This window comes from Triticum aestivum, chromosome 7A, assembly GCF_018294505.1.
Source record: "Triticum aestivum cultivar Chinese Spring chromosome 7A, IWGSC CS RefSeq v2.1, whole genome shotgun sequence".
Lineage (NCBI taxonomy): Eukaryota > Viridiplantae > Streptophyta > Magnoliopsida > Poales > Poaceae > Triticum > Triticum aestivum.
Genome location: NC_057812.1, coordinates 603,174,363 through 603,180,953, shown reverse-complemented (window position 1 = coordinate 603,180,953; position 6,591 = coordinate 603,174,363).

Genomic DNA, 6,591 nt, shown 5'->3' with positions numbered 1-6,591 from the left:
CCGGGTAGTCAGCATGGTCATTGTAGTGGAACGCAAGGAGGAAGGCAAGGCACTGCCTATCCAGAGACCGGTATATTACCTGAGCGAAGTACTGTCGGCCTCCAAGCAGAACTACCCCCACTACCAGAAGATGTGCTATGGCGTGCACTTTACCGCCAAGAAATTGAAGCCTTACTTTCAAGAGCATCCAATCACCATGGTTTGCACGGCCCCACTTGTCGAGATCATCGGAAGCCGAGATGCTTCTGGCCGAGTGGCCAAGTGGGCTATAGAGCTGGCTCCCTACACCATCCACTACCAGGCCCGCACCGCCATCAAGTCACAAGCACTGGCCGACTTTCTCGTCGACTGGGCTGAGACCCAGTACCTACCTCCAGCGCCCGACTCCACCCATTGGCGGATGCATTTCGACGGCTCCAAGATGCGCACCGGCTTGGGAGCCGGCGTTGTTCTCACTTCTCCTAAAGGCGACAAGCTCAAATACGCACTGCAAATCCATTTTGCCGCCTACAACAATGTCGTCGAGTACGAGGCGCTCATTCACGGGCTCCGGCTTGCCAAAGAACTCGTCATTCGCCGGATCTTGTGTTATGGAGACTCGGACTTAGTGGTCCAGTAGTCATCTGGCGACTGGGACGCCAAAGATGCAAACATGGCGAGTTACTGTTTCCTCGTGTAGAACCTCAGTGGGTATTTCGAGGGGTGCGAGTTCCTCCATGTGCCGAGAAACGACAACAACCAAGCAGACGCCTTGGCACGAATCGGCTCTACCCGCCAAGCAATGCCATCCGGCGTCACCCTTCAACGCCTCCTCAAGCCATTTGTCAAGCCTTCACCAGAATCAGACTCCATCTTCGTGCCGGCTCCTCCCGAAGAAGTCAGATCCGACTCCAGAGCCCCGGCAGACGGTACGGGGATTTTGGCAGATGGTTCCAAAGCCGCCACAATCGAGGCCGGCCCAGGGACAGCAGAACCCAGCCCGGGGACTGCGGCGGCGGGCTTGAAGACTCCAGAACCTGGCCCAAGAGCCACGCCAGTTGGCCCGGGGACTTCATTAACCCAGCAAGCGGTTGTTGATTCCACCCCGCCGCCTCCCAGCCCAGCTGCCCTCGTCCAAGTGGCAGTTCTGGCAGTCGAAGAAATAGCAGCACCCTCATGGGCCCAGCCCATCCTCAAATTTCTGGTGAGCAAGGAGCTGCCAACTGATGAGACCTTAGTTCGGCAGGTACAACATCGAGCGGCAACCTACACCATAGTCAACAGAGAGCTGGTCAGGCGCAGCGTCACTGGTGTCTACCAGCGCTGCGTAGAGCCAGAGCAAGGCCAAGCAATTCTCAAAGACATCCACCAAGGCGAGTGCGGCCACCATGCGGCTTCAAGAGCACTCGTCGCCAAAGCTTTTCGACACGGCTTCTTTTGGCCAACGGCCTTAGAAGAGGCCAAGGAATTGGTCCAAAAATGCAAAGGGTGCCAGAAGTTCCGCTCCAAGCCGCATCAGCCGACTTCTGCACTCAAGACCATCCCTATTGCCTGGCCTTTCGCGGTTTGGGGTCTAGACATGGTGGGACCATTCAAAACGGCACGAGGTGGCCTAACTCACTAACTTGTCGCAGTGGACGAGTTCACCAAGTGGATAGAAGCGAAGCCAATCAAGAAACTGAATGGTTCGACTGCCGTGACTTTCATCTCTGATATCACAATTCGGTACGACATACCACACAACATCATCACCGACAACGGCACAAATTTTGCCAAAGGCGCCTTGGCCCGTTTCTGTGCAACACAGGGCATCTGGCTGGACCTAGCGTCCGTCGCCCATCCACAGTCAAACGGCCAGGTGGAGCGAGCTAACGGCCTCATCCTGTCCGGCATCAAGCCCCGACTAGTCGAGCCTCTGGAGCGTTTGGCTGGCTGCTGGCTCGATGAGTTGCCAGCCGTCCTCTGGAGTCTGCGCACGACTCCAAACAAGTCAACCGGCTTCACGCCTTTCTTCCTCGTCTACGGTGCTGAAGCCGTCATCCCAACAGACATAGAGTTCGACTCCCCGCGAGTCACCATGTACACCGAGGAGGAAGCACAAGAAGCACATCAAGACGGTGTCGATCTGCTGGAAGAGGGCCGGCTGTTGGCGCTCAGTCGGTCCAGCATCTACCAGCAGAGCCTGCGCTGATACTACAACAGGAAGGTCAAGCCGAGATCTTTCCAAGAAGGCGACCTTGTGCTCCGACTGATCCAGCGAACAGCCGGCCAGCACAAGCTGTCGGCACCTTGGGAAGGCCCTTTCATCATCAGCAAAATGCTGGGCAACGACTCCTACTACTTGATTGACGCTCAGAAGCCCTGAGCACGCAAGAGGGACGACTCCGGCAAAGAGACAGAGCGGCCATGGAATGCAAATCTCCTCCAAAGATTTTACAGTTGATGCAGTATGTACCAAGCTACCTTTTGTATTAAAGTACCAAGACTTCGGGCCCCCCGAGACGAGCTCGGGGACTGCCCTCTTTTGTCTATATGATAAAAATTATGCCTACAAGTATGTTACTCTTTGTTATGCCGCTTGGCACCGGGCTCGACAGGTCGGCCCAAGAACTCGCCGCCTTGCACTATGAAATGCTTACTGCAGCCGGACAAGTAGTGTGTGGCGTCTAAGCCATCTCCATCAGAAGCCGCAGCTCGCAGAGCGACTGTACGGTGGGCAAGAGTAAGGTCGAATGGGCGCTCGCATGAAAAATGGCTAAGGACCCAAAGCATAAAATATAGCTTAAGACGGCTCCCAGCCTTCCTTTCACTAACCGACTATTAACCAGTCGGCTCACCGCCTTCTATCCAACTTGCTAAAAAACTCTAAAACGGCTAAGTACTTGCCTTCCCAAAGTAGCCAAGCATTTGATCCAACGATAGTCCGCAGAGCGGCTGTCCGACTGGGAAGACAGGCAGCTAAGGGAAAGCGGCAAAGGAAAAGGCCAAAAGAGCAATGAGCAAGAAAAGATAGAATTCAGATAAATATTTACATAACATATGCCCTTGGCCGAATCTTCGAGCAGAAGTTCAAAATACACCCCGCGGGTGGAATTGTGCAAATTAACAAGTTCTTCAAAGACTACTAAAGGAGATAAAATAAAGATAAGGCGGCAGCTTAGGAAGTGGCAGACGGATTCGGAGGGTCGGAGGAGGCGGCAGCGTCAGGCGTTGGGGCGGCCGGCTGGGCAGTCTCAGCTTGATCACCTCCGGCGGCAGTCGGCTCGGTTGCACGCGGCTCGTTGCTAGAGGCGCGGTCGAGCTGAGGCTGGCCATCTGCCCCGTCTTCTGGTGCTTCCATCTCGCCTTCGTCCTCCGCCTCGCCTTCTTCCTCGACGCTGGAGCCGATCACCTCTGCAGAGTCCTTGCCGTAGTCTGGGTTCATCCCAAACCACTCCGGCGGTACCTCCTCGCCGTCTTCAGACCGCTCTGGGATGAAGATGCTGGTGTCGGTGTACTCGGCGATCGCCGCGACACGTTTGACGAGGGCGTCTTCCGCGGCTGCCAGCTCTGGCTGGGCCTCTGACCGGAGTGTGGCCAGCCGGTCTAGGTCCAGCCCCGGATACCACGCCTTGACGAACTCCAAGGCCTGGCGCGCTCCAGCTCGGGCCGAGGAACCCTTCCAGGCCTCAAGACGACCAGCCGCGACCTCCAGCCAGTCGGCAGTCTGACTGGGAGTGCGCGGAGCCTGCATGTCCGGCCACAGGGCGGCAATCGCCTGGGCGCCAACACGTTGAAGCCGACGCAGCATCCGGTGAGTCGGCCGAAGGTGAGCCTCGATGCTCAGGATATGCTCATCAAGGGTTCGGGGAGCACTACTAGGAAAAGGCCCTACTAATGGCGCACCAGTTTTGCCTACTAATGGCGCACTACTGGTGCCCCATTAGTAGCACGCCACTAGTATTTTTTACTAATGGCGCACCACTGGTGCGCCATTAGTATACCACATACTAATGGCGCACCAATAGTGCGCCATTAGTATGCCTAGAGGTGCGCCATTACTATCTCACTTAGTAATGGCGCACCACATAGAAGTGCGCCATTAGTAATAATTTTTTTTCAAATTTTTTTCCATTTTTTATAAAAAAATCAATTTTTTTTTTCATTTTTTTAAAAAAATTCAATTTTTTTTCATTTTTTTAAAATTCAAAAAAAAATATTTTTTTAAAAAAATTCAAATTTATTTTTTTTCTTAATCTCGGGTCACTATGGCTTAATCTCGAGTCAATATGCTTAATCTCAGGTCAAATCGCACTCTGTGGTCAAACTTCCCAAAGGCGCCTTGGCCCGTTTCTGTGCAACACAGGGCATCTGGCTGGACCTAGCGTCCGTCGCCCATCCACAGTCAAACGGCCAGGTGGAGCGAGCAAACGGCCTCATCCTGTCCGGCATCAAGCCCCGACTAGTCGAGCCTCTGGAGCGTTTGGCTGGCTGCTGGCTCGATGAGTTGCCAGCCGTCCTCTGGAGTCTGCGCACGACTCCAAACAAGTCAACCGGCTTCACGCCTTTCTTCCTCGTCTACGGTGCTGAAGCCGTCATCCCAACAGACATAGAGTTCGACTCCCCGCGAGTCACCATGTACACCGAGGAGGAAGCATAAGAAGCACGTCAAGACGGTGTCGATCTGCTGGAAGAGGGCCGGCTGTTGGCGCTCAGTCGGTCCAGCATCTACCAGCAGAGCCTGCGCCGATACTACAACAGGAAGGTCAAGCCGAGATCTTTCCAAGAAGGCGACCTTGTGCTCCGACTGATCCAGCGAACAGCCGGCCAGCACAAGCTGTCGGCACCTTGGGAAGGCCCTTTCATCATCAGCAAAATGCTGGGCAACGACTCCTACTACTTGATTGACGCTCAGAAGCCCTAAGCACGCAAGAGGGACGACTCCGGCAAAGAGACAGAGCGGCCATGGAATGCAAATCTCCTCCAAAGATTTTACAGTTGATGCAGTATGTACCACGCTACCTTTTGTATTAAAGTACCAAGACTTCGGGCCCCCCGAGACGAGCTCGGGGACTGCCCTCTTTTGTCTATATGATAAAAATTATGCCTACAAGTATGTTACTCTTTGTTATGCCGCTTGGCACCGGGCTCGACAGGTCGGCCCAAGGACTCGCCGCCTTGCACTATGAAATGCTTACTGCAGCCGGACAAGTAGTGTGTGGCGTCTAAGCCATCTCCATCAGAAGCCGCAGCTTGCAGAGCGACTGTACGGTGGGCAAGAGTAAGGTCGAATGGGCGCTCGCATGAAAAATGGCTAAGGACCCAAAGCATAAAATATAGCTTAAGACGGCTCCCAGCCTTCCTTTCACTAACCGACTATTAACCAGTCGGCTCACCGCCTTCTATCCAACTTGCTAAAAAACTCTAAAACGGCTAAGTACTTGCCTTCCCAAAGTAGCCAAGCATTTGATCCAACGATAGTCCGCAGAGCGGCTGTCCGACTGGGAAGACAGGCAGCTAAGGGAAAGCGGCAAAGGAAAAGGCCAAAAGAGCAATGAGCAAGAAAAGATAGAATTCAGATAAATATTTACATAACATATGCCCTTGGCCGAATCTTCGAGCAGAAGTTCAAAATACACCCCGCGGGTGGAATTGTGCAAATTAACAAGTTCTTCAAAGACTACTAAAGGAGATAAAATAAAGATAAGGCGGCAGCTTAGGAAGTGGCAGACGGATTCGGAGGGTCGGAGGAGGCGGCAGCGTCAGGCGTTGGGGCGGCCGGCTGGGCAGTCTCAGCTTGATCACCTCCGGCGGCAGTCGGCTCGGTTGCACGCGGCTCGTTGCTAGAGGCGCGGTCGAGCTGAGGCTGGCCATCTGCCCCGTCTTCTGGTGCTTCCATCTCGCCTTCGTCCTCCGCCTCGCCTTCTTCCTCGACGCTGGAGCCGATCACCTCTGCAGAGTCCTTGCCGTAGTCTGGGTTCATCCCAAACCACTCCGGCGGTACCTCCTCGCCGTCTTCAGACCGCTCGGGGATGAAGATGCTGGTGTCGGTGTACTCGGCGATCGCCGCGGCACGTTTGACGAGGGCGTCTTCCGCGGCTGCCAGCTCTGGCTGGGCCTCTGACCGGAGTGTGGCCAGCCGGTCTAGGTCCAGCCCCGGATACCACGCCTTGACGAACTCCAAGGCCTGGCGCGCTCCAGCTCGGGCCGAGGAACCCTTCCAGGCCTCAAGACGACCAGCCGCGACCTCCAGCCAGTCGGCAGTCCGACTGGGAGTGCGCGGAGCCTGCATGTCCGGCCACAGGGCGGCAATCGCCTGGGCGCCAACACGTTGAAGCCGACGCAGCATCCGGTGAGTCGGCCGAAGGTGAGCCTCGATGCTCAGGATATGCTCATCAAGGGTTCGGGGAGCACTACTAGGAAAAGGCCTACTAATGGCGCACCAGTTTTGCCTACTAATGGCGCACTACTGGTGCCCCATTAGTAGCACGCCACTAGTATTTTTTACTAATGGCGCACCACTGGTGCGCCATTAGTATACCACATACTAATGGCGCACCAATAGTGCGCCATTAGTATGCCTAGAGGTGCGCCATTACTATCTCACTTAGTAATGGCGCACCACATAGAAGT